The sequence below is a fragment of the Topomyia yanbarensis genome, chromosome 1, assembly GCF_030247195.1.
Source record: "Topomyia yanbarensis strain Yona2022 chromosome 1, ASM3024719v1, whole genome shotgun sequence".
Classification (NCBI taxonomy): Eukaryota; Metazoa; Arthropoda; class Insecta; order Diptera; family Culicidae; genus Topomyia; species Topomyia yanbarensis.
The window spans coordinates 39,748,729-39,772,568 of record NC_080670.1 but is presented as its reverse complement, the minus strand read 5'-3'; the positions used below and the strand labels follow the sequence as shown (position 1 = coordinate 39,772,568).

The 23,840-nt window shown below is 35.7% G+C and overlaps 1 protein-coding gene across 2 annotated transcripts in view; it reads left to right on the top strand.

The window, feature by feature from the left end:
* The first annotated feature begins 2,031 nt into the window (after nt 1-2,031).
* LOC131677403 (myb-like protein A) overlaps nt 2,032-23,840 on the top strand; it is a 444,108-nt gene continuing 422,299 nt past the window's right edge. The window contains exon 1 of one of the 2 annotated variants that reach the window (XM_058957206.1): nt 2,032-3,383. The gene's annotated coding sequence lies outside the window, so the exon portion shown is untranslated. The remainder of the gene's footprint in view (nt 3,384-23,840) is intronic. The other variant, XM_058957207.1, reaches the window with a different exon arrangement.

Below are 23,840 nucleotides of genomic sequence, written 5' to 3'. Positions count from 1 at the left end.
AAACATGGGCATATCGTCTTATAGCCATTTCAATTTTTTGTTGTTTTTAGATCCTACAATTTGAATTATTACGAAAACTATAACAGAAAGAATAGACAACAAATAGACAATAACGACAGAGTTAGGTTATGTTGTATCCAAATAATTGTCAAGTAGACCACAGTGAGTGAAATAAAAGTATTTACCCAAAAAAATATGACACACGTCATTATCGTATGCTATTTCTACATTTCTTATAAAAGAAATGTATAGAATTCGCTCAAACTTTCAAGATTTTTTTCTTAAAAGAAAAGGTAAAAAGATAAAATCAATCAAAACATGAAAAAATTCCTGCTAATATGACGATGAACTCATCCAAATGTTTTTTTCAGATAAATATTAATGTATAAAACCCGTGGTATTCCTAGTAGTAGTAGTAGCCTAGTATTGCATGCACACCGGGCCTGCCAGACCCGGCTTGCCTTTTTGTGCATGTAAAAAATTCAAACATAGCTGCGCAAAACTCCATAGATGAAAATTTCACAATTCTTTATTTTTGTTATAGATTTCAAAGCTACTTATCAAAATTTCCATGCCCAAGCTTATACTGCATACACATTTTTTTGTAACTAAAAAATTGTAACGTGCCGGGCCTCTTAGACCCGGTTGCCTTTTTGAGGGTTAAAAACGCTGCGGGTAAGACCGACACCCCAAAGGGGCAAGAGCAAGTCGTTGGTACGATCCGGAGGAATATATATTACGCAAATGAATAACGTAGATTTTGAAAGCGTTAGAGCGACCCATATTTGTTCTACACTTGAGCAATTAGGGGGAAAAAGTTGGCGTGATTTAAAGCGAGAACGCGTTGCAATAAGAACTCCACCTTCATGGTTCCTGCTACTGTGAGAACTAGTTCGGTCGGACCGACAAACGGTGTAAAGCGGGCCAAATATTTAGATGTCATATGACGCATCGGAGCAGAATAAGCAGTAATCAGTTATTCTCGTATTCATACCGCCAACATTTTGGGGTAATAAAAATCAAGTCCAAACCAGTGATGTCCGAATTCCTCGTTCTCGTGGCAGTTGAAGTGGGTGTGTTGGTGTGCGATGTCTAAACAAGCCAAAGGTATTAATAAAAATTCAAAATTGATGCTTTATTTGTATAGAAGATTTTCCATGCATAATTACGACAGGTCAGTCATTTCCCCGATTAAAAAGTTTAGTAACTTTCAAAAACAGTTCCAACTCTTCGTGGGGATAGGTTGTACACCCAAAAACCCCTCCCGTACGTACGGGCCTGGCTGTGACATCACTTTGTACTACTCAATCAGCTATCGAATCTTAGTTCGGTAATCGAGTACCATGGGAAATACGTTTTGTGAGCAGGAATTGTTCACACACTCGCACACACACACCCTATTAATCATTCCATCTGTGCTGTTACTCTAATTACATACATTTTCCTTTAAAACAGTACAAACCACCTGTTCAGAATGCTAATGTTCGTTCCATTTCTTTCAACCTTACAGACTGGCTGTTTTTTTGCAACTCTGCTACTCGCATCATTCCCGTCGTTCGTCACACGACTAGCACTTCAATTGCCGTTCATCGGTGAACACTAGCTGGCCGGCCAGATCGGTTCCACACTCGCGGAAAGAAAGAGCAGCAGCGTTGTAATTTCACACGGCACAGCTTTGAAAGAAGGAAGCACGTAGCGAAGGTGATCCACTTCCAGTCCAGGGTGCCCAGCTTTACGCGGCGCATCATCGCAACCGTTTGAGTAGCGAACACAAATTCCAATTGATTGACTGACTGATTTGGGTGAGAACAACCCAGATCGCGCGCACACAAGTTACAGAACAATAGCTGCAATTAGTGACGTTTGCTCGTTGATCGTATGCATACCTACAAATACCAAGTGATTGGGAAATCGCGGAGTGCGCTTGATCTTAGTGGATCACATCGTGCAGTTAGATTGGAATGCTCGTGTGTTCAAGTATGCGTATCGTTGTCGTCGTCGTCTAGTAAAGGTTGCGTTTAATTGACAGCTCATCGAGTGTGGAACAATAGTTTCGAATCGATTCTCGCGCATCTTCTAAAGACCACACCAGCAGCAACAACAACAACAACACTAACAGCAGCCGTAGTAGCCCCTGGATCGGCTATAGGTTAAATCGGTGAGATACACTGCGCGGTGGCGAACTGTGTGTGTGGGATGCTCTCTGCGATTCAAGAGCATCGAGTCCTATTCAGAGCCGTTTTGGGGGGAGATCAACGCGATTAGTGTGTCGGGCTAGTAGCCGAACCAGTCGGCGGTGAGTGAATGATCTAGTCGGTTGGTGGGCTTCTGATGGTCGTTTCGCGTTCCAATCGGTGAAAAGTCGGGCATAGTTACAAGTGTGCACGTGCATTAGGCAGAGTAGGTGTCGACTATAACGGCAAAAAGCCGTGTCATCCTTGGCCCTACACATAAATCCGCCAGCCGCAGGGATCGAGTGTTGTGCTATGACAGTCGTACAGAAAACAGCTATTTACATAAACAACCGTTTTATCGCCAGCGAGTGAGTTGCCGCAGCAGCAGTGATAATGATTTCACACGCCTAGTCGGCCCTCTGGTTGCGAGACGGTGTCGAAACCCCTGGTACGGTGTTGGTTTGACTGCATTTCTTCGGCGATAGTTCGATACACAATCCGGTCAGAAATTGTGCATTTCGTGTGAAACAGATTACATCAAACCTGTGATCGAATGCACTTCGCCATCGGCTACGCCACGCCACGACAAGTTGCCCGAGTAGGCCAGGTTAAGGAGGTGAAGGATTTCCGAGTGTTGGTTGTGCACAAAAGATGATGTTAAGAGTTGAGTGAAAAAAAAAAGAAAAAATCGAAATCCAAGGAAGGTGATTGTGATTCGAGCAGGCAGCCAAAGTGAAAAGGAATTGAATATTTACTACAATATTTGTTAGAGATCTGCTGCGCGGGCCGTGTAACGTTTGTGTTTCCTCTACCTTCCGCGAAGTCCACCCTGTGAAGATGCTTCAGCAGAGCAGCTCTTGTTGTGATTATTTTTAATTCATTAGTTTGCTTTTTCATTACCCATCAACGGGCAATGTTTTATTGTACGTTGGCAGCCATCGGTGATGATTCGCTAATAGTCGCACGCTTCGGAAATTATACTCTAGTGGATTAGTGGTGTGTTTAGTAGTGGTGGCCAGTCATTGTCCAGTGTGCATTAGATAAGAGATTCAGTGGTGCCGGTTCGCCGCTAAAGTAAATAGCTGGAAGAAGAAGCGTAATATTGCAGCCAAATAGAAAGTGTTTTTTATTGTGTGGTTTCCAGCAATCTGTCAGGCTGCTGTTCAGCTTGAAAGGATTTCGATTTTTTTTTCGTGCAGTTCCCGAAAGGTGAGTGATTTATCGGTTGAAATTTTTATTCGCTGCTATCTAGCATTCACTCTAACCGGTGGTTAATACAACAATGTTGAATGTAATGTGGCCTGAGGATTGTGGGATAAGCCCCAGCAAAGTATGCAGGGAACTTAACAAATAGCAATTTAATTGTTATAACGTTTATTTTGCGAGAGTAATGTTTTGCTGATAAATATTAGATACCTATTCCTTTATGAATCATAATGTCTTTTCGAATATGACGGGAACATGAAAGTGAATTGATCAAATGTTTCAGTGCTATGCTCTAATGAAGAAAATGATCCCGGAACCTGAAGCTAATTAAAATCCTTTGATTTCAAATCGTTTCGGACTCACCACTGATAAATTGACTTATGGAATTAGACAAGGAATAACTTTTTGAAGATGTTCAATGTTTTCTCCTGAAGTTTAAAAAAACAACTTGCAGTATAAATTTGAAGGTCACCTCTAATATTCATATATCCGAAAGAGAAGAGTTGAGAAAGAAAGTGTATGCTAAAAATCACGAATAAGAGTAACACTTTCTAAATTAATTCTTCGTTGCGTTTCGTTCGGTTCTTCATTTGCTTTTAATTGTTGAAAATTAGTTAAATGTCAATAAGTGCACCTTGATATTAAAATTCCTTCCTGAAATGTTTAAATAAACATGGCATTATTTTGTTTGTACAATTACGTACACTACCCGTTTTTGTATATAGGCTTACTGACATTTGACTTTATTTTCGTGTATGAATTTTGAAATTTCGTATGTAGAATTAAGTGTACTGGCAAAATTTTGTATGTACACTTAAAGTAACTTTGTATTTAATTTACCTACACTAGACGTAATTTTGAATGTAAAATTGCAAACACTATACGTAAATTTGTATGCTTAATTACGTACACTTGATGATTTTTTTTGTGTGAAACCTTTGAGTTCACTGGACCTAATATTGTACGTTAAAATACGAATACTCGATGAAATTTAGATTTCATTTTACGTACACTTGACGTAATTTTGCATGTAAAATTACATAACAAATAGGTCAAGTGTTTATATACAAAATTACTTGCAAGGAACGTAAAGAACACATACGAAACGCCATTTTGTATATAAAGTTAAGAGGGTAAATCACTGTAGAGCACTTAAAATATGGCATATTTCAGAAATTTTTCTTCGCGCAATAAAAGAAATGAATCAAAATCGTGTGAAATGGAATTTATATTACTAATTATGAAATAAATACAAACAATGGTTTTTCCAACTAGTTTTATCACAAGAAAGTTGCAGTGTTTTTTGGAAAAGCTCAGGGTCGAAAATACAGCAAATTTCATAGGAATACAGTGAAAACCCGTTTTTATCAGCCCCTTGGTGAATTTTAAGCTGATAAAATGGGGACATTAATAAAATCGGGACATATATTTTTCTTTATATTTTAAGAAACCGAAGACCTTAAAATATTCCTCTTTAATCCTTAGATGTAGCCTCATAATCTTTCCTGCTTATTTAGCTTAAATTTACGTTAAGGGGGTCTGACAGTGCAAAATAAAAAAAATAAACAAATTTTTGTGTGCATATTTGGGATCTCTAGGATAATAAAAATATGTTCAAGAAAGGATTTACTCGAATTCAGCTTGGTTCGTCTGCTAGAGCCCATCGAACTACCAACTTTCATATAAAGCTGATGAAATCGGGTCAAAAAGCTGATGAAATTGGGGGTAGATAAAATCGGGTGCTGATCAAATCGAATCTTCACTGTATCGTATATTTTTAGCCACAAATAACATGTATGTAAATCATAAGATTATCTTATGAAACGGCATTTATTTGGTCAAATCGGTTATCTTTGATTTTTTATAGGACAATATTATACATTTCTCTTATGTTTATGATAATCGTAAGATACTCGTATGTAATTCAAACTACTGGCATATACAATACCTTATAAATACCTATGTTTTCATATTATTGTTATGAAAACATAGTTTTGTAATTTTTCTATGCATCATAAGATAATTCTTATGAATTTCGCTATATGTTTTTACCTAGATTCAACTACTAAAGTGTTTTCGTTTTCTTAGAACGGTAACAAGCTATGTACGTAGGTTGTTTTTGATATTTTTAGTTTTCGCGAAATGGCAGATTTATTTATAAAGAACACTGAAAATGTCATTAAAATCGGCACAACATTGTTTTAATAAAAAAAAGTATGCAATAAAAAATAAAATCCTACATGCGTTGCTGGACAATGTATTTTTTAATATATCGTCGCTGTTGTGCTATCTTATGACAAGCGCCATTTTGCACATTTCGAGAAAAACGATTTTTAAAGTTTGAGATTGAATATCATGAAACTTATAAATGGTAGAAACAATTCAGAGAAGACAATTGATGCTTCTACCTATTCTGTCTAATCTCTCAAATATTACGAAGATCGATTGACTATGTTGCGAGTTGTCACTAAAAATGTAAACAAAAGTCGCACTCACACGTGTCATAGGTGTGTATTGATGACAAAATTTGTATGATGTGTCATAATCGTGCATGAAAAATTTTCCATAGAAAAACTTCCCCAATTATGAAATTTTATTCATATCTTTGGTTTAATTTGGGCTATAAACAATCGGTTGGATGCATTTTGAAGGAAATGAGTCAGGGAACCTAGAAAAAATAGTTATTTTTGGTTACAGTGTTGTCAAATACGCAATATTTCCAGTTTAAAGCTAAAACAGCGTTTTTCTCCCAATGCATGTATTTTTCTTTTGAAAATTATTTTGCCATTGTGTTCCTATGGCATTTTTACACATAAAAGCTACTAAAACTTCATTATAACTTGAGCCAATCCCAAGATATAATGATTCGAGGCAAAAAACTCACAATTTCTAATAGCTTTTCTCATTATATGTCAGTAACCAAGCAAAATTTCAAAATTCTGGGAACGCCATCTTGTAGAGATTCGTTAGACGAGTAATGTGGCATATCTAACTCAGTTTACCCCAAAATGGCGTTTGTCATAAGATAGCACAACAGCGACGATATGTACTGTTAAAATTTTAAAACGATCAAAAAGGATTGGTTCGAGCTACTTTTCAGAGCAAATTTTTACTAGTACGCATGGTTGCACATGAACCTGTATGCAACCATATTCGCTATTGTGAAATTTGATATAAAATTACCTCAAGTGTACGTAAATTTATATATAAATGTTCGTAAAACTATATATAAAATTTCGTCAAGTGTGCCCAAATGGGAAAGTTCAAAGTACGTTAAAGATTACATCAAGTGTATTGAAAAAAACATCCGTCATGTGTACGTAAAAACACTACGAGACGCATACATAAAAAATACGTCGAGTGTTCGAAAGATTACATATGTAATTCTTTCAAGTATACCTAAAATTACTTGTAAAATTAGGTCAAGTTCCGCGCAAAAATTTTGTGAATACTTGTACACGAGATAGAACTTAAGCTTGATTTATCCGCAAACTTGAACGTGTACGCAATTTTGAATGCAATCTTGTGTGCGAGCTTGTATGTATGCTTGTATTGTTTATATAATTGTCTGTATGCAATATACACAATCTTGTGTGAATTTAAAAATTAATAAGCAAATTCCGTCAACTGTACGTAAAAAAATAAATTTTACGTGGAAATTACGTGCTTTTTCCGTAAATGCATATGAAAAATTAGGCTTAATATAGGTTTTTACGTTCACTTGACACGATTACGTAAAAATTACGTCAAGTATGCGTAAAAACTAACGTCTAGTGCACGTCACATTTAATGGTTATGTCAAGTACACGCACAAAATTACGTCGAGTTTACTCAATTTTAGGAGCCAATTACCTTCCGATTGAGAGGTTTTCAAGTCAATTTTTGTACCGGTGTAATACGCATACTTGAGCTAAAGCTTGAAAGGCAAACATGTAGTTATAAATGAACTTGCAGGTAAAGTTGTAAGAATTTTCGAATTCAAATTTGAATGTGAATTTGTGCGCATTCTGGAATTTAACCTTTAATGCAATGTTGTGCTTGTACGGAAACTTTTACATAAACTTGTGCGCAATTACATAAAACATTACCGTGATCGTAAAACAAACATGACGTGTATGTAAAAATTACACAAAGTGTAAGTAAAATCGTCCTGTTAACGTAATTTCACATCGAAAATTACTGCAAGTGTACATATAAACTTACGTCAAGTGCACGTAATGTGCCATAAAATTACGTAAATAGTTCTTAGTTTTACATTTACATTATGCACAACTTCAATTCCACACTCTGGCGACGGCGAAGACACCGGAGAAGTCATTCGCAAATATGTTTCCTTTCGCGATTTCAAGATTTTTCACATCATTTGCACTTCCTCATTTTCTTACCTGAATGACGTCAATGGATTGCATTTAGTATTTGCGTTATTATTTTTAAATAATTTGCAGTATTCATACTCTTCGAATAAAAGTTTAACCACTGATTTTCTAGATTTTTTTAGATTCTTCTGATTTTTTCTACATTTTTTTACCTTTTTTATTAACGACTAAGAGTGAGTCAATTTTCCTTTTTTATGTTTTTAACGACATTCAATTTGCAAGGGACTGGAAAATGAAGTAAATTTTTCAATATTAAGAGCCATAAGTACTCAAGGGAGAGCAAGGAGTTGAAGGAAGAAAGTTTAGAAAAGCGTGGAAAGGGTCATATGAGCAAGCTTAGAGTTTACCGTGCTCAATTTAGCACACAGTGACCATATGCCACAACGGTTGATGCAAACACAAAATGCCGATTAAATAAAACACCTCGGTAGGCATATAGTGAGAGCAAAAACTAGCTCATTCAATGAGTTTCAACGTCGCAAAAAGCTTAGTGTGGAAGTTCACCGTGACATAACTTTTTGTCGGTTCCGACAGCATGAAGTAACAAGTTACTTTACGCTCGTCCGGACATGCCGCAGACTCAGGTGATTCGCATTTCGAATGCCAAAAGATCCTGACTCCTGCGGTAGCAGACAAAGGGTTAAGTCGCCGGTAATCTCTAAGCTTGCTCATATGACCCTAATATTGAAACATATACTTCATTTTCCAGTTCCTTGCTAATTGAATGTCGTTAAAATACATTGTTTTATTTGACTTCGAATATATCCCCAGATTTTGAAAACATTGAAAAAAGTACCTTCGCCTTATTTGATTTAGTTTGAAAAATATTTAGCCAGGCATAAAATCGTTTTTGCCAAAACGTCGCCAGATGTATAACCTTTCCAACGAGTGCTTGTATGTCGAAATCAGTGCAAAAATACACACGAGCTCGCCAAAGAAAACTGATCTATACTTGACCCCACTCTACTCTATACGTAAAATTACATATAAAAAGTGTTAACTGAACTTACATGCAAAATTGTACGGAAATAAGTACACATACAAAATTTTATACGAAACGCGCAAATTGTTATACACATACAAACATGTACGCGATCTTGAACGAAAAATTACGTGTAAATGTTAAATCTATCTATATCTTCTATCATATATATATATATATATATATATATATATATATATATATATATATATATATATATATATATATATATATATATATATATATATATATATATATATATATATATATATATATATATATATATATATATATATATATATATATATATATATATATATATATATATATATACAGGGTGTTTGGTTCATGGTTAAGAATCTCTCGGGGGGTGATAGACTGCCATATATGGAGAAAAAAATTGTTCTACAAATACCATCAAATTTCAACCGTTACAGAGTTATTGAACTTTTTGTGTAAAAAACTTATTTGTCTTAAAATACCTCTAACTTTAAAAGTATATTTTGTATTTTTTTTTGCAAATTTTAAAAATTTTGCATTGAGCGATGCCCTCACATGTTTCAGCTAATGAGTTTAAGTAGCCTTTTCAAAGTAATTTATTGAAAATTAAACAATTTTAAACGATTTTTCGTTCATTTCTTGAAAATCCTAATAGTTAACCTCATCATTTTAATAATTCAGATTGTTAGTCTTGATGAGCTGCTTAATTCGTTCTTTGACATGATACACTTACCTTTTCTTATTTTCACGGTTTTGGGTTATTCAACTTGGATATTTTTATCTCATTTTCGCTCTAATTGAAAAATTATGTCACTTATTGTACTTTTTTTCTTTTTATTCGAAAGCCAGGAAAATTTTACAGTGAAAAAAGTATTAATACCTTTCAGTTAAGTGAATTTAGTATTCTTTTAGAAGTAAATTAGTTTAAAGTTAATGCTATTATTAGCATTTTCGTTAATTTTCTTAAAATAGTAAATAATAAACATCACCATTATTATCATGGAAATAATGCATCTCAGCAAGTTCTGCAGTTCTTTCTTTGACTCCATTCAATTATCTCTTTTGGTTTCGACGCAAAATCGTTTTTATCACATCGTTTCATATGCAAAAATAACGATTTCGAACCCACTACATTTGTGGCGAGCTCTTGCTGTGTTAACTATTAAATAGCAGCAAAATGAAAAGAGATATAGACAAAGTGTCTAATAAAAAGTTATAGAGAACATTAAGGGGCATCAAATGAACAATAGTAACGATAAATTTTGTTGATTAATAATTAGAATAATTAAAAAACTCTCCAAAAAACACAAATTTTGCGTTATTTCGTTAGTAAAAAATCATTTAGTACACTTAACTAAAAGATATTTGTACATACACTGATAGGACATTTTCTCAGCTTTTCAATGAAATCTTGTAAATAACGATATAAATCATATTTTTTAGATTAGAGTCTTTTAAGCACTTGCAAGTTGGTTACAGGAAAAGTATAGTAATGAAATTACAAAAAAATTAGAAGAGATAGAAATCTGACGTCCAAGAACAAATTATGAATCGTCCTAAAACCCAACTTTTGGATAATGGATATTGCTATAATCATACTTCATTATTTCGAGAAAATTAGCAAAAACCTCCTCAAAAACACTAACTTTTAACTACTTTACAGCTAAAAGGTAATTAAAACTAATTACTTAAAAAATATGAGAACACCATTCAATAGGCAATTTTCTCACCTTTCGAATGAAACTGAAACATTTAAAATACAAAGTATACTTTTAAAGTTAGAGGTATTTTAAGACAAATAAGTTTTTTACACAAAAAGTTCAATAACTCTGTAACGGTTGAGATTTGATGGTATGTGTAGAACAATTTTTTTCTCCAAATATGGCAGTCTATCACCCCCCGAGAGATTCTTAACCATGAACCAAACACCCTGTATATATACAGGGTGTTTGGTTCATGGTTAAGAATCTCTCGGGGGGTGATAGACTGCCATATATGGAGAAAAAAATTGTTCTACAAATACCATCAAATTTCAACCGTTACAGAGTTATTGAACTTTTTGTGTAAAAAACTTATTTGTCTTAAAATACCTCTAACTTTAAAAGTGTACTTTGTATTTTAAATGTTTTAGTTCCATTCGAAAGGTGAGAACATTTCGCATTGAGCGATGCCCTCACATGTTTCAGCTAATGAGTTTAAGTAGCCTTTTCAAAGTAATTTATTGAAAATTAAACAATTTTAAACGATTTTTCGTTCATTTCTTGAAAATCCTAATAGTTAACCTCATCATTTTAATAATTCAGATTGTTAGTCTTGATGAGCTGCTTAATTCGTTCTTTGACATGATACACTTACCTTTTCTTATTTTCACGGTTTTGGGTTATTCAACTTGGATATTTTTATCTCATTTTCGCTCTAATTGAAAAATTATGTCACTTATTGTACTTTTTTTCTTTTTATTCGAAAGCCAGGAAAATTTTACAGTGAAAAAAGTATTAATACCTTTCAGTTAAGTGAATTTAGTATTCTTTTAGAAGTAAATTAGTTTAAAGTTAATGCTATTATTAGCATTTTCGTTAATTTTCTTAAAATAGTAAATAATAAACATCACCATTATTATCATGGAAATAATGCATCTCAGCAAGTTCTGCAGTTCTTTCTTTGACTCCATTCAATTATCTCTTTTGGTTTCGACGCAAAATCGTTTTTATCACATCGTTTCATATGCAAAAATAACGATTTCGAACCCACTACATTTGTGGCGAGCTCTTGCTGTGTTAACTATTAAATAGCAGCAAAATGAAAAGAGATATAGACAAAGTGTCTAATAAAAAGTTATAGAGAACATTAAGGGGCATCAAATGAACAATAGTAACGATAAATTTTGTTGATTAATAATTAGAATAATTAAAAAACTCTCCAAAAAACACAAATTTTGCGTTATTTCGTTAGTAAAAAATCATTTAGTACACTTAACTAAAAGATATTTGTACATACACTGATAGGACATTTTCTCAGCTTTTCAATGAAATCTTGTAAATAACGATATAAATCATATTTTTTAGATTAGAGTCTTTTAAGCACTTGCAAGTTGGTTACAGGAAAAGTATAGTAATGAAATTACAAAAAAATTAGAAGAGATAGAAATCTGACGTCCAAGAACAAATTATGAATCGTCCTAAAACCCAACTTTTGGATAATGGATATTGCTATAATCATACTTCATTATTTCGAGAAAATTAGCAAAAACCTCCTCAAAAACACTAACTTTTAACTACTTTACAGCTAAAAGGTAATTAAAACTAATTACTTAAAAAATATGAGAACACCATTCAATAGGCAATTTTCTCACCTTTCGAATGAAACTGAAACATTTAAAATACAAAGTATACTTTTAAAGTTAGAGGTATTTTAAGACAAATAAGTTTTTTACACAAAAAGTTCAATAACTCTGTAACGGTTGAGATTTGATGGTATGTGTAGAACAATTTTTTTCTCCAAATATGGCAGTCTATCACCCCCCGAGAGATTCTTAACCATGAACCAAACACCCTGTATATATATATCTATCTATCTATATATATATATATAAAAGTCAAAGTTTGTATGTATATGATTTATAGACTCCCAAACGGCTTAACCGATTTGCGTAAAAATTTCTACACGGTAGTCATTTGTTATGGAGCGTGTTTGTGTGCTATTGGTTGGGGATTATCTGCCCGCCAGATGGTGCTACGGAACAAATTGTGTTTTCCTCCTCTTTCGTTGAAAATCTGAGCAGCGCACGTTCGGTATTGGCTAGTTATATATAAAATTACGTCAAGTTCACGTAAAATTATATGAAAAATAAGGTCAAGTGCACGCAATTTTTTACGTCAAATGTACTTAAAAATACGTCAAGTATGCGTGAAAAAATGCGTCAAGCGTACGTAAAATCCCGTCTGTAAGAAATTGTTCATATTAATGAAGCGTTCGTAAAAAATTTCGTCAAGGGTACGCACGAAATTACTTCAAGTGTACGTAATTTTACACAAAATTACAAAAGTGTACACTCGAAACTTGTATATAATCTCCTTGTAGTCGGCTGTTCGGGGTTCACGTTGTATATTTTGCAAGCAATTTTTTTTTCTACTCGAATAACAAAGTTAAAATATGTATAAAGATCGGCAGCCGGCTGCCCAGAGTATTTCAACGAACAAAACATATTTTTTTTTAAATCCAAAATGACCGTGTCATTTTCCAATTTTTGGAGGTTCAAATCGGGTGCACCGATGACGGGTAACAATAATTTCGATTTAATCATTTACGACGCTCCGGTTATTGTGACGCTCGTTCTTCAATCTAGAAATTCTAAACATTGTTTAGTTGTACAATGCAGTTTCCAAAATTAATGTAAAAGTAATGGTATACTGTATGCATCCAGCTGTTCATGTTCAACCTTAGGAAAGACTTTCCTGAAGACTGACTCGGTTGGCTAAAACCGAACAGTGTGCTACTGAGAAATATGTGTAACATGTGGAAATCAACTTTTAAAAAACTTTCGACATATTACTACCGCACCGTTTCTAACATGACATTGAATCGAGTGCATCGTCCACTAGAGTCTAGACAAACATATTAAGCAGTAGTATTTCCTGTAGTTGAACTATAGACATCGGTGCCTAACCTAACTGTACAAAATAAAATCAGTTTCCAAACTAAACCTTCCTCTATAGTTCCCTGCGCGTTCCGAAATCGCCATCGGTTGCAAGCGTTTCAGCACAGGTCCACTAAACTTCAGTTGCAATTGTTAAACACTTTCGCTAAATGCGCATATAAATATCACGCCACCGATGCACTAACCGAAAGCATAAAAATGCTACATTTTACAGCCGTACATGGAGGATACTAGTTAATACAAAGCCCGGTGCGTGCTACGTTAACAAAAGTGAAAATCGAATTAAAATGATAATGTACCAGCACTTCCGTTCATGTGATTGTGTGTGTGTATGTGTGTTCCACCGCAGCCGTCTGCATTGTGTATAGGACCCGGTCGGACAAAAGATGTTTTGCGATCATTTTTTTTTTACTTCTGTATAGTAGCACTACTGTAGCTACTGGTTAACTAGTACTGACTTGCATAGCATGTAAATAGTTCACCAGAGTCGGCGCTACGGCGGCGATGTCCCACAAATTAAACCTCAATGCTCACCACAAAAGAAAGGTTTCCGTTACATGGTCAGGAATCACATAATCTCGTTTAGCGCTTACATGACCGATATCACGTTACCGAGTTTGATGGACGGGGGAAGGAATCCGTCGGGGTCATCTAAGCGGATAGACCGAGTTAGTTCATTTCACTTTTTTTGGGCAACCTTGATATCTTATTCGGATCTTATAATGTTTATTTGCTGTAGGTTATTGGGGACGTACTTCATACGACACGGCCTCAGTGGGTTAAAAAAGCCGCACAGGTTTATAGTTACGAAAGATGGGAAGCTTTGCAGATTTATAAAATTATTGTTTAACCTATTAGAAGAAGGTCAAATTATCTATTTATTATTTATATTGTGCAAGAACTATGACCGACAATAGTTTAGTTTGATTTTTTTTAATTCGTTTATTTGACACGGCTCATAGTAGTTTGCATTTTCTGATCTCATTCGAAAAAGTATTACACAATAATGTCAGTAATCCAATTATTCTGGATGTTGGAATTGGTAAGACACTGGCAATTCCTTCTGATTTCTCTCAAGGAAGTCACTTAGGGCCATTATTATTGGCTTTATTTGTCAACGACCTCTGTACTGTCATAATGATTGGACAAAGTTTAACGTTTTATCGAAATCTAAAAAGATCTTATTTTTTGTTTAAAATGGGCTTCATCTATGGAAATATTGAAAAAAATAAATCTCTGTGCATTTTTCCAAAAACCTTTTGGATTTATTCAGCTACTTGAGTATCGCAAAAAGGGCCCTTTTCTTGATTGCATCAAAGGCTTCATCATAATCAGAACCACTGCAAGATATCTTTATTAGAACTATTAGAACTCAATCCCTCGTGATACACGATCAGCGTTATTAACTTCTCGGCCATCCAGCAATTTATTATCACCTCTCTCGAATCAATATTTATTGAGTGCCACAAGCACTCGGCCGTCTCTTTATTTATTAGCGTGATTACGACTGTTTCTACTGCTGCTGTTGTTGTTGCTTGAAAATACAACTCCGAGACAGATGCTAGACGCGAATTCGTTTTCTATGTTATTTGCATGCCAGCGAACCAAAAATTACCATGCATAGACGCTCCATTAGCGGAACGGATATTATAGCCATTATCATTATTTAATCAACCGGAAGCGGAATACCTTGCTCTCGATTTCGATGGCGAATCCCGGTGCAAACAGGTTATGGGAATATTTATTCAATGCAAAATTAGTAGTGATTGGGTTCGATTCAATCGGTCGCGGATCAAAACATACCATGAATTGCTATCGGTGGATCACAGGGGAATACCCCCAGGGTAGGAACCCGTTTGTTTATTGGGTATTTACTACCCAAATATCAACAGAGTGAAGCGTACACAATCTGTACATACGATACGTAGTTTTTTGTTTCCCTTATTGGTTTCTGTTTATTTCCTATTTTCTAGACAAGTTTCAAACGACATTATTTCCCTTGAGCACTGGGTTTTTGACATGAGTGTGCAGCTTTTTTCACGCCTCGTGTTCCATTTTCGATAACTTTTGAAAGTGTTTAATAATCCTGATGAAATTTTCACCACTGAATAAACAATCCATCTCGATCGAAACACTGTCACCAGTTTATTGCTATGACAACTAGAGGCGCTACAGTAAGGAAACGGGAGGAGCCGAATTCATTATTAGACCGACTTTATCTATTTCAAATTCAATGAATTTACTTTATGATTCGCAAAAATGTATAAAAAGTCTCCATATTACCCACAGCCATTACCGCCAGACGTCAGTGACCTGTTTCTTTCAGAACCATTAGCCTACTTCCACCATCAGCAGCGAGCGAACAGAATCGACCGACCTGTACAGCTCAAGCTAATGCGTCGGAACCGGCCCTTGCGGCGTCGTCAGTCAGTCAGTTTGCTAGGGGAGTCCAACTGACCAGATCAAGGTTATCCGAGTGCGCCGCGCCGCGCCGTGAGGTGCAGGTTTTCCCTTTCCATGCCTGCGCACTACGGCACTACTAATGAGATCAAGATTGCCGGAGTTCACTGAAAGCGCACTTCTTTTAAGGCTATTGTCGCAAATTGGCTGAGATCACGCTCATAGTTTGGATCTGGTCGCTTCCTACTTGTGAAGCGGGGAAAGGAATGGAGTGGAATCTGTAATGGTTCTGTTCCGTGATTCAGCGCATTTGCGCGTCTCGTCAGGTTCAAGTTTCTCTGTTATTTGGCGCATGCCGTTTATGTTGATAATTGCTCGCGTGAAGACTACCAGGGAACTGATAAAAAAGTGCTATCAATCGGGTTAATCCTATAGGTACGGTAAAAAAACGTTGCGTTTAGTTGCAAGTCCTCTAAAATTTGTGTTTAGAACTTACCCTAACAGTAGCTTATAACAAAATACTATCAAAACTAAAGGGCGAACACGAAATTATTGCAACACCGAACATGTCATGCCAATTTTCTTATAATGTTTAAAATCAAACCAAAATTTTAGGGTAGTTTTATACATATATTTACTTCAAAAATCAAAAGAAAAGTTAATCGATGGAGCCATGAGTGTAAAATTGAACGCATTTTCGCTTGATGCCCTCCATCAAAGTCTTTTCAGTGTCATCCGGTACCAGTTTCTCAGTTTTTTTTTTCCATTTTCTTAACATGTCCTTCTCGTCTTTGACTGTGTTCTTGCTCTTCCGAAGTTCCCGCTTCATCATTGCCCAGTACTGCTCCACCGGGCGCAGTTTCGGACAGTTTGGCGGTTTCATGTCCTTTGGAACAAAATGGACAGAATTGGCCTCATACCACTCCAGGACACTTTTAGAATAGTGGCATGATGCCAATTCTGACCAAAATAGCGGAGCTTCGTCGTGCTACTGCAAGAACGGCAAATGGCGCTTCTCGAGGCACTCAGATTTGTAGATCTAGCCATTTACTGTGCCCTTTGTCACGAAAGGCTCACTCCTCAGTCCGCAAGAGCAGATGGCCTACCAAATGAGATATTTGGAGGCGAACTTCGACATTCTTCTTAAATTTGTCGTCCACTTAGAACTTGCTCTTGCCGGTGAAAAACTCCAACCCCGGAATTTGCTTAAAATCGGCTTTTATATACGTTTCGTCGTCCATCACACAGCAGCCATATTTTGTCAGCATCTTCTCGTAGAGCTTCCGTGCCCGAGTTTTAGCCGTCGATTGTTGCCGCTCATCGCGGTTTGGGACGTTCTGTAACTTGTATGTATGTAGTCCAGCTCTCTTCTTTGCATTCTGGACGTAGCTCTGCGACATGCCGATCTTTTTAGCCAAATCACGGCTTGAGACGTAGGGATTTGCTTTAATCATCCGCTTCACCTTTCCCTCCGTGTTTTTGTTCTCCGGTCCCGATTTTCTTCCAGCTCCTTTGCCGTGGTCCATCGTCAACCGCTCCTGGAACCACTTCAACACTCTGGAGACGGTTGAATGGTGAATGTTCAACATTTTTCCCAACTGCCGGTGCGACAGGTCAGGAAATTCCAGGTGTTTGGAAAGAATTTGTTCTCTCGACTCGCGTTGGTTCACCTCCATTTTCGTTGAATCGAAAAACACGACTTCGAGTTTGACAGCATGTAAACAATACACATCAATGAGAAAGTGTGCAAAATTTGGTTGATTTTTACCCAATGGTAAAAAAGTTATGCCCTGTTGAATGTGTCGCAATAATTTCGTATTCGCCCTTTATATCCCCAGTCGACATTTGATTATAGTTTTCTGTTCTTTTAACTACTAACGGGACCTAATTTATAGCACAATTTGTTGCGACATTGGTGTTATAGTCTGATTCAATGGTGCTTTTCTTTCGTTTTTTCTTCTTCTTCAAGGGGGAAAAATGGCCAAAATTGACCAAAATAAGACCGACAGAATGGGATTTGCGAAACGTAGCCGCGGTTGGCAATTGGTCTGAAATTATTTTAAAACAATCAATTGCATACGCTACCAAAATAAGCAAACAAGAATTTTTGTCAACTCAATATTAATTCTTCAAAAGGACTAAAGAGATTTTTGTGAACAAACTTATTTTGTTCATTATTCCGCTGCCGAGTTGAATTTCATGAAAAATACACATGAATCAACCTCTTTAACCTTGGTATAATCAATTTCAAATGTTTTCTGGGTTGAAATTATAACAAATTAAGAGAAATCAGCAAAACAAAAGTTTGTTTACAAATTTTATTAGCCCTACTAAAAAGTTGATATGGAACTATTGTTTGTGTGTTATATTTCATTGATGATGAAACAACACTCTTTATTTCATTCTGCTCGGTTAGGTTTTTTGTTTTGTTTTTAGGGTAATTTATTACTGGGCAGCTGGCTACCCAGAGTGATCGACAGGTATTCTAAATAATGACAATTTCAAACTTCAAATAGGTAGTGATATTTTTTATCTTTAAAAGAAAATTAGTTGAAACCATTTTGTGCATAAATGCAAAATTCCCATAATTTTTAGTATGCAAGGATTATTTACGTTTTGGCTTCACCCCGAAACTTATTTAAGTTGCAATCCGAACCACTGTTAGTTCATACATTTCGACAGCAGTTTCGGTTAAAGCCCGACTCAGCTTCGCCTCGAGCAAAAACGACATTAGTCTCATCAGTATATGGCAGCGGACTTGACTACCACATAGACGTTAAATCTAAAAAGGAACACTATTCGTATTCACAAGATAACGGGACCTCATCTTAGTCATTTGTGTACACAAGTGGTCAATTTTGAGGCCACATACTAATAAATTTGTGGAAAATAACTTCGGAACTGTCACCATGCGCTGTTGGCCCTACGCAAAACTAATTAAAACATCACTTCGTTAGAGAACTAATAACTTTTCCGGATAAATACCACAGTTCGAAAGGCTCTGAAGTCGGAAATCATAATTGTTATAAGCGGATAAAAGTAGAGTTTTTTCGCAGTCGTAAAACGTACGCGAATGTGTTGCTAAAACTTTAGCCTAAAAGTAATTCAACTTTCGGCAGGAGAAGTTTTCCGTTTTTGTTTTATTTTATTATTAGATCCGTAGCTTTTCTGGAAGAACTTGAAGATATTTGGAAAAAAAAAACAAATAATTCTCTAGTCCAAATTATATTAGATTGGTTTCAAAAGATAAAAAATACACTGTTGCACTGAATACTTTGTTCACTTATTACATACTTTTACTAGTCTTAAAAAAAACTGTTTTAAAAACTCTGCTAAATAAGTGCTGATATCTATTCTAGTACCGACATTTTTGGTGAGAACCGGTTTCATTCCTAGTAGCGGTGATTTTATTGATCATGATTTCAAAATCATGATTTTATTGATCAGATTTTGTAGGTAGTTACAAATTATTTTGATCAACAAATCATGTTTAATGTGACCACTTAGTTTGGAACAGTATCTCACATTTTAGCAGACGATTTCCTTTTGCATTTTTTTCTGATTCCGAGGTTTGGAGCAATTTAAGATTTAATTGTTTTTTTTAGCAACAATGCTTTCTTCGAGTTCGACGCACATTCATTCTAGAAACCATATTTGTGACAAAAAATCAACAAGGTATCCTTAATTCGCTAGATTTAATTCTATCTGCAAACTCATCTCAAGCACAATTCACTGCACAGGAGCCTAATGCAACAGTATAATTTGACTGATCCTCTGTTTCTCACTTCATGGCTCCTTCCGTCTTCTTGTTAGCTAGCTACTGTCTTTTTCGAAGCAATTCATGCTATATCAAAATTATCGGTGAACGTTTTATTTATAGATATAGATTAAATAGCAAACCGGAAGCAGACGTAACTCCACAAACTAATTTTGTCGGCATACAGCGATTGGTGAGAACTAGTCAGAAGTTCTCTTATGAAACATTCTAAAAAAATCGTGTTTTCCATTATTTTGCATTCGTTACTTCGTTAACGTTATACTTTTGTGATTATTTTCTACCAAATAGTCAAAAGTTCAGTACAATTAGAAGATTTAGTTTCAATGCAAAAAAATAATTTCAAATTTTAATTAATTTCAAGCTATTATTCCCTAGATTTAAGTACTCTGTCCAAAATTGGTCCGAAATTAGTTTAACATTGGCCCACAATCGGGCTGATATTGGTCCAACATTGATCAGACTTTGGTCCAAACATTAGTATTATAACATTAGTTCAACATTGGTTCAATGGTCGTTCAACAATGCCCCGAAATTGGTCCACCTTTTGTGCAACATTGGTCAAAATTTGTCAAACACTGACGAAAAATTAATTAGTCTGACGTTGCTTCCACATTAGTCAAAAATTGGGCCAACATTGGTCCGACGTTCGTCCAACATTGGTCCGATCTTGGTGCAATCTTGCTGTAACCTTCGTCCATCTTTCGTCCCACAGCGTTCCGACATTAGTTCAACTTTGGTGTATCATCGGTTCAAAATTGTTCCAACATTGTCATAAAATTGACCCAATATTGGTCTAACATTTGTCAAAAATAGGTTTAAAATTGGTCCCACATTTGTCCAAAATAGGTCCGACATTGATTCAACTTTGGTCCAATATTACACTTAAAGGTCTAACGTTGGTCCGATGTTTATCCAACATTGGTCCAACTTTGGTCAGTATTGGTCCAACAATAATCAAAATAGTCCAAAATTGATCCAAAATTGGTCCAACATTAGTCCAACATTGTTTCAGCTTTAGTCCAATATTGGTCAAAAATAGCCGTTTGTCGAACATTTGGTTCAACATTGGTCAAACTTTGATTCAACATAGACGTCGAAACGTTCGTCCAACTTTGGTTAAGGGGTTACATACCTTTTGTGATGAAAACGTTAAGAAAGTTTGAATTTACGTAAAAAATGTGTTGATAATTAGCGGAATAATGGCTTTTCCCCAAAACCAGCTTTTATTTAAAAAGTTTGCGGTGATCAAGATTGAAGACCAATAGATCAACTAAAATCGCAACAATTTAAAAAAATTCCAAGGGGGTGGGCGCAGCGTAGTTGGTAAATCGATTGCCGGTTGCGAATGACCTTAAGGGTTGAACCTCTATAATCGAAATAAAAAAAATCCATTAGTATATGTATAAGTATTCATCGTATCTTAACGATTAGTTGAATAAATATTTTTCCTGCATTCATGAACGTTTTTCCAACAAATCGAAAAATTTATGCATAAAAAGGAATCGTTAAGGTACGAGAAAAATTAATTACGATCAAATGAAAAAAATTGAAGAAAATCGGTTGAGTGGTTTTTCGACTATCGTGAAGACGGAAAAATCATTTTTGGAAAAGCATCATTTCGAGACAGTCGAATTTAAAATTTTAAGTTACCATTGCTCTTGGTAGACGAAGCGCGCTTAGAAGCGCTGTAAGTTTCGATCTATTTCTCGGATCTCTATAAAAATTTTGGAAAAAGTATTCTCAAGAAGTTGTCCTTTCAGATAAAGTAATAAAACATTTTTCAATTTTTTGAATAATAAAAGATATGTAACCTCTTAAACATTGGTCAAATATTGGTAAAAAATTGGTCCAACTTTGGTCGAAGTTGTACCAACCTTGATCTGACGTTGTTCAAATATTGGAAAATGCCATTCATTAGTCCGTGTTTGTTAAATCTTGTACCAACATTAGTCCGATGTTGGTATACCATTTGGCATAAATTGGTCCAATATTCGTCTGATGTTCCAAAATTGGTCCAACATTAGTCCACCATTGATTAAACATTGGTATAATGTTGGTCCACAATTGGTAGAACATTGGTCGAACATTGGTACAAGATTGATCCAACATTGGTCAATCATCAGGCACGTAGCCAGAGGGGGGGCTAGGGGGCTAAAGCCCCTCCCGAAATTTTTCAAAAATGAATTTTAAAAACTTTTAACAAAATTTGTTGCTCATTTGGTTTGAACAAATTATTGAGAAAAAGTTGAAGAAGGCTATTTCTAACCACCAAAGGCAATGGTCATAAAATTCAGTGTACTTTATGCTTTGCGTTTGCTCGAGCCAGTGCGAAGCGAACGACAAAAATACTAACGTTCATATTGTGTACCTTGTCTGAAGAATAAAAGAAACTGTTACTATAATTGCTGTAGTAATCTGCCGAGATCAGTGAGTAGCAGCAGCAACAAGTGGTGCTCCAGCCAAATACGATGATTATAAAATTATTGATGATTCGCATAGGACCGAACATGCATAATGTGGAACATTTCTTGGATGTTAAACTTCCGGAAGCCGCCTTTATCGAGCTCTACCATGTCAGGCATTTAGCGCTCAACAAATTAGCCCAGACGAAACCATTCATTTCGAACAACTTGAAACACATGGTTGTTTATGACAATGCTATAATCATGATCCTCCCATATACGGACGATGAGAAAATCAATGTTCCGCTACAAGATCGGATACCGCTTACTCGCAGATTAATGTCACTTTTGGGAGAAATGGAATCCATTCGGAAGGGCAATTATTGAGGGCGAGAAGCAAGGAAGAAATCAGATATTCGCGAACATAAAGGCAGTAACTACGATGACACGCAAATGTTCAATAGCGAGATAGAAGTGAACATTCCCCCCCCCCCCTCCCAAAACATAGTTGGTGAGGAAAAAAATATTTTCTCGCCTCGCAAACAGGTTTCCACGTGCAATGGCTAAGCGCATGCGCGAGATCTGCCGGATAACCATTTAAACTCGTTATATTATTTCTATTGTATACATAAGAAAATATATAAAAGACCCACGACCCCGTTTGTTATTTTTAAATGATAAGTTTTTGAATTGCACAAATTTTGAATTACTGTATTAGGTCAGTGCACACTGTGCACTCTGTACTTTGTACTGTGCTACACAAAAAATATTTCAGTTTGTCTGAGAACTTAAAATGACGCCAAACAAAAACTGCCTTCTCGGATGAATCGAGAAGGCAGTTTTTGTTTGGCGTCATTTTAACGCAATATGGGTGAACGGGGCTGGTTGGCCGAGTGCCTTTTATGAAAAGGCTATTATGCGCAGTAGCGACATCTATAGTGATTTTTGTAAGGTATTAGGTCACCAATGTACCGACGTAATTTCAGATGTTTTGGTGCTGTCGTTTGTACAGAAGCACGTTTATTCTTTTTTCGGCCCTGGTGAGTAAATTTCTGTTTCTGAAAAATAATATGTGTAACGCGAATCAATTTACATTCGATTTTCAATAACTTGATACGAAGCTGATTGGCCGAGTTGTAATTTTGGTGTAGAATAATGTGCACTTTGATATTTGTGAAATGCCAACCTTTTTCAAAGCAAAATTTGATATTATGCTAATATTGATGATTATAAGGAAAAATATACACGAGAAATAAGTAATAAAAATAATTTAAAATTATTACCAAATAGAAATAAGAGATTAGAATCATTAAAAGTCGGAAATTGTTCATAAAAAAATTGATTTCGATATTTTATGAATAAAATGCCAAGCTGGCTTCAGAGTCTTTGGCGTGAACCCCTTCAATCCTGAGGAGTTTCTAGCAGGATTTGTCACAGATCGACCCAGCCCCGAACAAAACTCGTCCATTAGCATAGAATCTGCTGCAGACGTAAGCCTCTCTGAAGACGTCAGGCCTCTTCCCAAGGCGAGTGCACGATCTGATTCGAAGAAGTAGCAAGGTCGTAAACGCCGATCGACTCAAATTTTAACCGATTCCCCAATAAAAGCTGTATTGGAGGAACAGAAAAATGAAATCAAACGTAACCGTACGCTGGCGGAGGAAAAAATCAGCGAAAGCTGGTAAAAAGTTCACTAAAGCTGCCAAAACTAAGTTCAAAAAGGTTAAAAAGACTAAAGTAAAGAGCGGATTTTATTTATACGAAAAAACGATGTTTTTTTTAATTAAAAGTTTTCCACTGATACATTTGACGTGTTTAACTTATTTTACCAAACTCGGCCAACCTACCCCAGCCATGGGCTTGGT